Source organism: Triticum urartu, chromosome 5A, assembly GCF_056163025.1.
Source record: "Triticum urartu cultivar PI428250 chromosome 5A, HENAU_Tu73, whole genome shotgun sequence".
Classification (NCBI taxonomy): Eukaryota; Viridiplantae; Streptophyta; class Magnoliopsida; order Poales; family Poaceae; genus Triticum; species Triticum urartu.
Window position 1 is genome coordinate 206131346 of NC_141877.1, and position 12589 is coordinate 206143934.

The 12589-nt window shown below is 45.2% G+C and overlaps 1 pseudogene; it reads left to right on the top strand.

The window, feature by feature from the left end:
- The first annotated feature begins 10478 nt into the window (after positions 1–10478).
- LOC147970801 (uncharacterized) lies at positions 10479–11271 on the top strand (annotated as a pseudogene).
- The last annotated feature ends 1318 nt before the right edge of the window (positions 11272–12589 follow it).

Sequence of the window (12589 nt, forward strand, 5' to 3'; positions counted from 1 at the left end):
CCCGGAAGGCATCCCCTCTTTCGTCTTCATCTATCGGTAACCTTACTTGAGGCTATATTTTTATTCACCACATGATATGTGTTTTGCTTGGAGCGCGTTTTATGATTTGAGTCTTTGCTTTTTAGTTTGACACAATCATCCTTGTTGTACACACCTTTTGGGATAGACACACATGAATTGGAATTTATTAGAATACTCTATGTGCTTCACTTATATCTTTTGAGCTAGATAATTTTGCTCTAGTGCTTCACTTATATCTTTTTAGAGCACGGTGGTGGTTTTATTTTATAGAAATTATTGATCTCTCATGCTTAACTTATATTATTTTGAGAGTCCTTTATAACAGCATGGTAATTTGCTTTGGTTATGAAATTAGTCCTAATATGATAGGCATCCAAGATGGGTATAATAAAAACTATCATAAAAAGTGGATTGAGTACTAGGAGAAGTTTGATACTTGATAATTGTTTTGAGATATAAAGATGGTGATATTAGAGTTGTGCTGGTTGAGTAGTTGTGAATTTGAGAAATACTTGTGTTGAAGTTTGCAAGTCCCGTAGCATGCACGTATGGTAACCGTTGTGGAACAAATTTGAAACATGAGGTGTTCTTTGATTATCTTCCTTATGAGTGGCAGTCGGGGACAAGCGATGGTCTTTTCCTACCAATCTATCCCCCTAGGAACTAGCGAGTAATGCTTGGTTTTTGATGACTTGTATATTTTTTCAATAAGTATGTGAGTTCTTATGACTAATGCCGAGTCCATGGATCATACGCACTCTCACCTTTCCATCATTGCTAGCCTCTTCGGTACCGTGCATTGCCCTTTCTCACCTTGAGAGTTGGTGCAAACTTCGTCGGTGCATCCAAACCCCGTGATATGATACGCTCTGTCACACATAAACCTCCTTATATCTTCCACAAAACAGCCACCATACCTACCTATTATGACATTTCCATAGCCATTCCGAGATATATTGCCATGCAACTTTCCACCGTTTCATTTGACACGTTTCATCATTGTCATATTGCCTTGTGTCACACCCTGATTTTCATGCCACAACACTTAAGCTAATAAATCATGATAAAATGTGGTTTGACAAAAACTTTTGAGTGTTTGGTCTTAGCTTTGATTGAATGTTTGACTGTTGTTTGCAAGTGCTCTAAAAATCAAATAAATCCTCCAACTCTTCTACTCCTTCTCCTTGATCCAAAACCTTTTCCCAATGATCATACCATGTGTATAGAACAATATAGTATTTCTTACAAAAATAATTTGGCCAAATAGTATTTTCAAAAATTAGTTTTCCAAAAACCCCTGAATTGAGGTTTGCACTGCAAGTACTTAATTAAGGGCAGTAAAAATCTTTCCAAAAATATATTTGACTCCTATTAGATATAGGACACCCAGAAACCACAAAAAATATAATTTTGAAAGTTATTTTCCTATTTTATTTAAAGGCTTTTTCTTTAGGCCAGAAATGGTCTTTAATAGGTTAAAATTATTTTAAAGCTTCAAAAATATTTGAGAAAAATCAGGGAAGCTCAGTGGACATATATTGTCCATATATATGAGTTTAAACACATGGTCATGATCAAAATATTGGACAAAACCCTCCAGAACCATTTCAGCTCATTTCAAATATTTGAAATATTTCTATAAGAAATATTTCCAAATAAATCCAGGAAAATTCTAGCAAGTCACATATTCATAATGTGATGATCTTGCAAAGTTTCATATAATTCAAAATAACTATGGTTCACAAAAGTGCCCCAAAACCCTCTCTGTCCAGATCCAAGTTTGAACAACTCTACATTGCCAAGTGTGTCCTTTTGATCTCAACTTTTGTGGACATGTTCAGAGCCTCAAATGATGACACTACACTAAGTGGTGCATCAAGGAGAATAGTTTTGCATGACTAAATCTTGAAAAGTCCATTTCTGCTAATTTCTAGGGTTTACAAAAGTTGCATTGGAAACTTTGCCCAAATGAGCTCAAAATTGGTGGAAGGCCCTAATTATATGTGACATTTCACCCTGTGGAGTCTCATGGCAAATGGAAATCATCTGCTTTCCCAAAACACCATCAAACACCTTCTGGCAGAAATTTAAAATGCATGTTTGGGCAATTTCCACGAATCTCCATGAGCTCAACTTTTTCCCACAGCCTCATCTGCTCCTCCTATAACTCCTTCATGCTTGGCTGCCCAAGGATCAATGATTAAGGGGGGTAGAGACCCAATTTTCCTCTCTGGACAGCCACTTTCCCCTCCCTTTCTCATCTCTCTCCCACTCATGGCAAGTTCCAGAGCATCCAATGCCACTTTCCCATTGTTTACTCTCCCCTGCAGCTTCCAGACACAAGTGGACGCGCGAGTGCGTGCGGAAAAGCCGCAGATGCCGGCCAAAGACGCGCGCTGGAGCACGAGACAGAGCAGGCGACCGTTGACGCCGCGTCCCCCGACCACCTCGAGCCTCCCCCTTGCGCCAGTCGAGGTGCCTCGACGTCCGCAACACGCCACCGTGCAGGCCCCCTCATCTCTCCCTCTCTCTCACCTCCTGCGGCACGTGCCCAGAGCCGCCCGGCTCGGCCAATGCATGGCCTCGCACGCGCGAGCACCAGAGCCTTGCCCCGCTCCTCCTCTCTCTTACTGGCACCCCACTCAACTCCCACAGACGCCGTAGACAGCCCCTCGCCATCTCTCCTGGCCTCTCGAGCCGTTGCCGCGGCCACCCGTGCGCCGCGTCCACGGTGAGCCACTGGTCAGCTACTTAAGGCCACCCCGAGCCCCCTCTCTACTCATTTCGCCCTCTCACCCTCCCGTGCATCCCTTGGACCAACCCACTCCCCTCTTCGCGCCTTCCAACCCCGTCCATGGCCGGAGCCGAGCCGCCGGCCACCGCTTAAATTCATGGGCCTCGACCCCTCTCTCGTCCCCATGAACACACCCGCACCCTCTCATCACCACCGCCAACTTCCCCCATGCTCCATCCCCTCCTCCTCGTGCCTTCCATCCTTCTCCAAGGCCGGAGCCAAGGCGTCGGCCTCCGCCAAAATCCGGGCGCCTCAGCCACTCTCTCTCCCACCTAGCCACTCCATCGCCCTATCATCACCACCACTGACTCACCCCTAGCTCCAGCTCCTCCTCCCCGCGTCTGCCTCGCCGTGCTGAATCTCGCTGTCGGCCTCCTCCGCCATGGACGATGGGGCGCTCACCTCAGACCGCCCCCCGCACCCGTGGAGTACCTCGGAGGATACGTCACACTCTCCCGGGCACGCCGGTGTGCCGGGCGCCCACAGAGATGGTCGGTGCCGCCGGGGAGAGCGCTAGCGCCGTTCAGCCTCGCCTCCTCTGTTTCCCGTCACGCCGCATGGGAGGTTGAGGGCGACCTGCCGCTGGGTCCTGTGCGTCAGCGACCTAGTTGGCGGGCCCGCCCGTTTAAGTGGAAGCGGCTTCACTTGTTTCCGCCTGCCCCGCGTGTTGGCGTACTTCCGAAAACCGCCTTCGACATGGCATCCTGCGTGCGTGCAGCCGAGCAGCTGGGCCGGCCCAGTGGGTTCTGGCGCTAAGCCTCGCCCGGCGCATATTATAAGGTTAAGCCCTTTTTCTTTTTCTTTTTCTTTTTCCAGCAAGCTTCTAAAATCCACAAACAAATCAAATAAAGTCCAAATTTGATGATTCAAATTTCTAGGGGATCCACAAATCATGATCTATCACATGGTGCTATTTGCACATTTTTCCAGAAAATTCTCTTCAGAAATATTTATTAAAACCCTATTTTCCATTTCTGTGATGAACTTTAGAAAATCATAGAGATCTCAAATTTGATCCAAATGCCATGATTCAAATTCCTAGATGTTTCTAAGTTCATAACTTAGTTTATGAACATTTTTGTTAATACTTTCTCCACCACATAAAATAATGAGACATTTCTTCATATTTGTCAATTTTGCAAATTCATAGGAAATTCAGTTGAACTCCAAATCCAGTGAAACCAACTCCTAGATTCTTCTAAAATCATCCTTTGTTAAATGGGTGCCTTTGCTCATTTTTCAAAAATATGTTTCTGTACACTTCTTGCAAATCCATAAACCCCTGTATTCTGTCATATCAAAATGTTTAGAAATATCCACTAACCAAATTCCAATGAAACCACTCTGGTTAATTTTCATATAACCAGAGATGCCCTAGAAAAGTCAAATAAATATTTTTAGAGCACTTTCATTTCCTGCCTTGTGGTGTTGCTTATTATGGATGCTTTCGACGATAGTTGATGAAGTAGAAGAAATGCTTGGAGTTGGACCAGAGATATTTGAAGACCTCGAAGACTTTGTTAAAACAGGCAAGCAGCCCTTTGACCATGTCTATGAAACCCTTTTTATGCATTTCATATAGCACTTTATTATTGTTGCATCGGAATCATGATGAGATGGTAGCCACTTTGGTGGGTTGCCTCCATTTCCTCCTTGTTGATACTTGCATTGTGCATGACCCTACCTTCTTATGAGGGTTATGCCGGTGGGAGTGGATAGGATTCTAAAGTAGTTGCTACGCAAAAAAAGACGGGAATGTGCATGGTGATGGAGACAAGGTATTTTCAAAAGACTTTTCAAAAACCCCGTTGGGTGCCACTTATGCCCGAGGGAGATAATGAGATGGGTAACCACTTGATGACGAAGTGGTATACCGAGGCAAGTGTGTGTGTTGTTTTCAAAAATGGATTAGATTTAAGATTTGTCGACTGTCCCAACCTTACATGCGCAACCACTCTACCCTTGTATGGGAAAGGGCATTATTGATTACCTAGGCCGATACTAGCTTGGAGCCCGCATTACTAGTGAAGGGAGTGTTGTTGGTGCGCTCTCTCGGGACGGGGTCGAGCCAGGTAGGGCGGCCAAGAACATTTTTATGGGGCACCGGACACACCGTTGGTACCCCGTGCCAGTGGTATGTGATGAATATGGGAGCAAGGCTCCACCATTTTTTTAAAGTTGTGAAATGTTGGGCACGGGTGTTACTACCAATCGAGTGGACTCCATGTTAGTGTTGTCTAGGGAAAGATAGTGATCGGGTGCTTACCCCGGGTACTTGAGGTACCGCGGGTCGTGGATGACACGGAAGCTCCCCGGATCTTGTGGGTAAAGTGTGCAACCTCTGCAGAGTGTAAAACTATTCGAATAGCCATGTCCACGGTCAAGGACAGTTGGGCGGTGCTGCTTAAACTACGTCCACATGTTCACAAACCAGTGTATGTGTTTGGATAAGTGGGAAGAACTACTTGGGTCAAGTCAAAGGACTTGACATGATTGAATTGGGTTGGTGCCCACTCTATTTATGTTGATATCTGTAACCGCCCTTATGGTTACTTGAATTCTCCTGATGCATGTCTTACAAGTTGTTGAACATGGCATTGCACTCAAAACTAGCTTTCTGCAAAAATCTACCTATATCATGCATTGATGTATCTTGAGCCAAAACATGGGTTGCTTGCGAGTACATTAAAAGTACTCATTGGCTTGCCACTGGTTATTTTATTGGCCAGGCAGGAAAAACAGGATATGATGAAGAATACTTCGGTGACGAAAATGCGAGCTAGGACGCTTCCCAGTCAGAATGCCTGTAGGGTTAAGGCAGATGGCATGGGTCCAAGTTATCGACGAAGATTTCCGCTGTGAAGTTGTACTCGAGGCTCGACCATAACGGTCATAATTTATGTAAGACGGTATGTATGGATGTAAGACTCTTATTATTCAGCTTCTGTGTGTTCAGTGAGCATTGATCTCTGGGAGCACTGTACACATGCATTCGGTGATCAGGGTCCCCACAGAGCTGGTATCAGAGCCAGGTTGACTGTAGGAAGCCTTAGATAGCATTGTTGTTAGTTAGGGTTAAGACTATTTTCAAAACTATTACCAGTTTTCAAAACTATCTATACTTCTCTTCCCTTCTCAGTTTTTCAAAAACTAAGGTATACTTTCCTTATTGATCTCTTCCCCTTCAAAACTTTTGGTCGCTAGAACCCTTATGCCCCTGACCAGTGGATTCCTTGTAATCCTCGTGGATAATCTAGCAGGAAGATGCCTTGTCAGACATTCACCCACACCTTCTGAACACGAGCTTGGCAACACCACGACAAGATGGAAAAATACCTTCTCAATGATTGAGGAAACCAAGACTCGGAAGATGGTGACACCTTTGAATTTGCCCCAAGATGATGTGACCTTAGCCTATGATGATTAGGGCATGGGAAATGCAAGATCATGATATACATCGCTAATAGAGCAACCATGTCCTTATCGTTGATGCATCGGCAACCACCGGTGGATGAGAACCTCACCATTTGGTCTGCTTCACTATAGTGAGCAGGAAAACGGTTATCTTCATCCCCCGCTCTTGGTGTTGATGTTTTCATCAACGTAACCGACATGTTGGACCTCTACCATGCCTTTCCAATATCATTGCATAAAGGATTGCCCGCCTGGTACCATCAACGCCTTAGAAGGCAAAAGGGATCATCATGATTAAGAAGACAAGAGAAGACCAAGTCAATGCCAGCTACGAAGAGCCACCTTCACCCCATCACTTCAACAGGCGAGAAGTTGTTGAAGACTCTTCAGGCTCAACCTAGATCATTTCATCAAACAACTACAAGAGACATAGCAACACCTGAGGAAATCTCAGAAGACTGCATGAGGCACAAGGCATGACTACTGAAACCGAGAACCCCTAGGGTAGGATGAGTCGTGTACCCCCTATGCGCAGTCGAGTCTGTATGATGGTTCGTGTAGAACCATGATTGTGTGTTGCTTGTTTTTATTTGTTTGTGTTTTGATATAGGTCGCAATTTTGCCCTAGGCAACAAGTATGCGACTATATCACCTTCCTTACCATGTTTTTGTTGTTTGGCCCTTTTGGCACCCGTTTGTTTGCACCTGCACTATAGAACCCCCTTTAGGCATTCCCCCTCCTCTATGCTTCTTCTCCCTCTCATCTCTCTCATAAACTGAAGGCTAGCATGACAAGATGCCCCAAGGATTCCACCTCAGCAACCAACTAGCAATGAAGACTTCTGCTACAATCTCCACGACCAAGTGCAACCCCGAAGAATTATGTTTAACCCTCTAGACTAGAAACCCATTCCTAGACCCTTCGAGACTTCACAAGATACCCCAGCTCGAATCCTTAACCATGTGCTTAACCCACAGAATTGCAAGAGAACCTGTTAAGCCTCCGTAACCTTGCTTATCACTGGGTTCATTATGGAACTAGTAGACATAGTGAATGAGTACGTTGTCATCCTAATATCGCACAATAACTGACGATGCCATAGGGAAGACAAATTGAGGATATAGGAATAGAGGGCAAATGACTTGATGAGTTTATATCAGTGACCTAGAGGGATTTATCTGAGACTATTTGGTGGATTGTGAGGCTTTCATGTTGGTAGGTGAACTCGGTGGGATCATGTTAATATGGCAGCATAGCATTCATTACCCCTGAGTAAATTGGATTTAGTAGGACAATTAAGGTCGCAAGCTGAAATTCATGGACGCATGAGGATTAGACTTAGCCAAGGGGTATTGATAGGATATAGTTGGCATTACGATGATAACTTGAGGGAAACATGTAGGAATTCTCGTTGGACATGAGATTTGGATTTAAGCAGATGATTCTAGTTGAATATAGATGCTGAGGAAGTCTACATGGTTTGGAGTAAATTGGATTTAGACCGATGATCTCGATCGCGATACCATGTTTCTCGATGGGTGATAAACTAGGAGATTGGATTAATTTTCAGAGTTGATATAAGCTTGACCTTGGAGTTTACTTGACCATGGTAATGGAAATTGGTGGACTGACTATAGTAGAGATAGCCTTTACAAGTATTTTGGGATTATAGGACTTTAGGAGATCATGTGGAACACCATAGACACTGGATTTGTAGAATTAAAGGATTATGTAGTGATTAATGGTAGTTAACGGGTTGTTGGAGTTGATTCATAGGAAGGAAACAAGATTTTGGAGTGGCATGTGACGTGTTTCCTTAGGATAGAGGTGCTTTATCTTAGACCTTGGAAGAATAGGCTGAGCACTTCGATTGTCACGTTCAAGCTTAGCGGCTTATATGCTCTACCCATGGATTTCTAGGGGTAGCCATACATATGAGTTTGGGGATCGTAGAGATATATGATTTTGTTAGACCTCCCCTCGGGAGTCACGAGCATATGGATCACAGGAGTGATGATTGGATTTAGCCTATACGAGATGATGCTTTCAGTGGTATATGGTTATTTATTTGAAGGACTAGATAGACTATTGGCATCTCAGAAACCGTGCTTAAGGATAAGATAATAAATGTTCACCCACACACTAGAATCCTTGAAACCCTTAAGCCCTACCAAGCCACCACATGGTCGGATTATGACCATGAGCTTGGGCTGTAGGTCAAGTAGACCTTGACCAACACTCAACCGTGATCACCACCACTCCCCAGCCTACTTTATGTACCCCGTGAACAAGTCTCCATGGAGTACTTAGACAAGATAGTTGTCATCATTATTTGGTAACCTACTTGTCTACCCGAAGACGGAAGAAGAGTCGTTCAGTTGGTTAAGGAACATCTAAAGACCGCCATGTCAAGGGGGAAGAACTAAACCAAACGCCATCGTGAAGAAGTAAACTCCAGCGTCGAAGACCATGTGCACCAACGGGTCACTCCTCTCAGAAGAACCAAGAATTTCCATGTCAAGCAGAAGCTCACTCCAAGATTTAACAACCCCCACCGAGATCGTCACAAGATGAAGAGAAGACAGTTACTAGATGGAGTTACCACCTGAGTTACCCACTGTGCATAATGTGTCCACATGACACAACTCCGGAAGTGTTTTCGACTTCCTAGCTAGCCCGATCACTAACAAGGACATCGATCACCGAGCCATTGACCTCTAGCCCAATATGACCTACGCGAGAGACCCCAATTGCAATCTGGATCAAGCAGGACGACAAACACGAAGCCACGCCATCGAGTACTTCAAGGTTCAATGGAGCACCAAACGGAAGCAGAAGCAGTATGAGGACGTGCAGACTACCCCAAATCCAAGTTTCCGTATTCCTTCCCGCGCCTAGTCTGGGAATCTCGGGGACGAGATTCTTGTAAGGGGGGTAGGCCTGTCACACCCTGATTTTCATGCCACAACACTTAAGCTAATAAATCATGATAAAATGTGGTTTGACAAAAACTTTTGAGTGTTTGGTCTTAGCTTTGATCGAATGTTTGACTGTTGTTTGCAAGTGCTCTAAAAATCAAATAAATCCTCCAACTCTTATACTCCTTCTCCTTGATCCAAAACCTTTTCCCAATGATCATACCATGTGTATAGAACAATATAGTATTTTCTTACAAATATAATTTGGCCAAATAGTATTTTCAAAAAATAGTTTTCCAAAAACCCCTGAATTGAGGTTTGCACTGCAAGTACTTAATTAAGGGAAGTAAAAATCTTTCCAAAAATATATTTGACTCCTATTAGATATAGGACACCCAGAAACCACAAAAAATATAATTTTGAAAGTTGTTTTCCTATTTTATTTAAAGGCTTTTTCTTTAGGCCAGAAATGGTCTTTAATAGGTTAAAATTATTTTAACGCTTCAAAAATATTTGAGAAAAATCAGGGAAGCTTAGTGGACATATATTGTCCATATATATGAGTTTAAACACATGGTCATGATCAAAATATTGGACAAAACCCTCCAGAACCATTTCAGCTCATTTCAAATATTTGAAATATTTCTATAAGAAATATTTTCAAATAAATCCAGGAAAATTCTAGCAAGTCACATATTCATAATGTGATGATCTTGCAAAGTTTCATATCAATCAAAATAACTATGGTTCACAAAAGTGCCCCAAAACCCTCTCTGTCCAGATCCAAGTTTGAACAACTCTACATTGCCAAGTGTGTCCTTTTGATCTCAACTTTTGTGGACATGTTCAGAGCCTCAAATGATGACACTACACTAAGTGGTGCATCAAGGAGAATAGATTTGCATGACTAAATCTTGAAAAGTCCATTTCTGCTAATTTCTAGGGTTTACAAAACTTGCATTGGCAACTTTGCCCAAATGAGCTCAAAATTGGTGGAAGGCCCTAATTATATGTCACATTTCACCCTGTGGAGTCTCATGGCAAATGGAAATCATCTGCTTTCCCAAAACACCATCAAACACCTTCTGGCAGAAATTTAAAATGCATGTTTTGGCAATTTCCACGAATCTCCATGAGCTCAACTTTTTCCCACAGCCTCATCTTCTCCTCCTCTACCTCCTTCATGCTTGGCTGCCCAAGGATTAATGATTAAGGGGGGCAGAGACCCAATTTTCCTCTCTGGACAGCCACTTTCCCCTCCCTTTCTCATCTCTCTCCCACTCCTAGCAAGTTCCAGAGCATCTAATGCCACTTTCCCATTGTTTACTCTCCCCTGCGGCTTCCAGACACAAGTGGACACGCGAGTGCGTGCGGAAAAGCCGCGGATGTCAGCCAAAGACGCGTGCTGGAGCGCGAGGCAGAGCAGGCGACTGTTGATGCCGCGTCCCCCGACCACCTCGAGCCTCCCCCTTGCGCCAGTTGAGGTGCCTCGACGTCCGCAACACGCCACCGTGCAGGCCCCCTCGTCTCTCCCTCTCTCTCACCTCCTGCGGCACGTGCCCAGAGCCGCCCGGGTCGGCCAATGCATGGCCTCGCACGCGCGAGCACCAGAGCCTTGCCCCGCTCCTCCTCTCTCTTCCTGGCGCCCCACTCAACTCCCACAGACGCCGTAGACAGCCCCTCGCCATCTCTCTTGGCCTCTCGAGCCGTTGCCGCGGCCACCCGTGCGCCGCATCCACGGTGAGCCGCTGGTCAGCTACTTAAGGCCACCCCCGAGCCCCCTCTCTACTCCTTTGGCCCTCTCACCCTCCCGTGCATCCCTTGGACCAACCCACTCCCCTCCTCGCGCCTTCCAACCCCGTCCACGGCCGGAGCCGAGCCGCCGGCCACCGCTTAAATTCATGGGCCTCGACCCCTCTCTCGTCCCCATGAACACACCCGCACCCTCTCATCACCACCGCCAACTTCCCCCGTGCTCCATCCCCTCCTCCTTGTGCCCTCCATCCTTCTCCAAGGCCGGAGCCAAGCCGTCGGCCTCTGCCAAAATCCGGGAGCCTCAGCCACTCTCTCTCCCACCTAGCCACTCCAGCGCCCTATCATCACCACCACTGACTCACCCCTAGCTCCAGCTCCTCCTCCCCGCGTCTGCCTTGCCATGCTGAATCTCGCCATCGGCCTCCTCTGCCATGGACGACGGGGCGCTCACCTTAGACCGCCCCCCGCGCCCGTGGAGTACCTCGGAGAATACGTCACACTCTCCCGAGCACGCCGGTGTGTCGGGCGCCCACGGAGATGGTCGGTGCCGCCGGGGAGAGCGCCAGCGCCGTTTAGCCTCGCCTCCTCTGTTTCTCGTCACGCCGCGCAGAGGTGGAGGGCGACCTGCCGCCGGGTCCCGCGCATCAGCGACCCTGTGGGCGGGCCCGCCCGTTTAAGTGGAAGCGGCTTCACTTGTTTCCGCCTGCCCCGCGCGTTGGCGTACTTCCGAAAACCGCCTTTGACGTGGCAGCCTGCGTGTGTGCAGCCGAGCAGCTGGGCCGGCCCAGTGGGTTCTGGTGCTAAGCCTCGCCCGATGCATATTATAAGGTTAAGCCCTTTTTCTTTTTCTTTTTCTGGCAAGCTTCTAAAATCCACAAACAAATCAAATAAAGTCCAAATTTGATGATTCAAATTTCTAGGGGATCCACAAATCATGATCTATAACATGGTGCTATTTGCACATTTTTCCAAAAAGTTTCTCTTCAGAAATATTTATTAAAAACCCATTTTCTATTTCTGTGATGAACTTTAGAAAATCATAGAGATCTCAAATTTGATCCAAATGCCATGATTCAAATTCCTAGATGTTTCTAAGTTCATAACTTAGTTTATGAACATTTTTGTTAATACTTTCTGCACCACATAAAATAATGAGCCATTTCTTCATATTTGTCAACTTTGCAAATTCATAGGAAATTCAATTGAACTCCACATCCAGTGAAACCAACTCATAGATTCTTCTAAAATCATCCTTTGTTAAATGGGTGCCTTTGCTCATTTTTCAAAAATATGTTTCTGTACACTTCTTGCAAATCCATAAACCCCTGTATTCTGTCATATCAAAATGTTTAGAAATATCCACTAACCAAATTCCAATGAAACCACTCTGGTTAATTTTCATATAACCAGAGATGCCCTAGAAAAGTGAAATCAATATTTTTAGAGCACTTTCATTTCCTGCCTTGTGGTGTTGCTTATTATGGATGCTTTCGACGATAGTTGACGAAGTAGACGAAATGCTTGGAGTTGGACCAGAGATATTTGAAGACCTCGAAGACTTTGTTAAAACAGGCAAGCAGCCCTTTGACCATGTCTATGAAACCCTTTTTATGCATTTCATATAGCACTTTATTATTGTTGCATCGGAATCATGATGAGATGGTAGCCACTTTGGTGGGTTGCCTC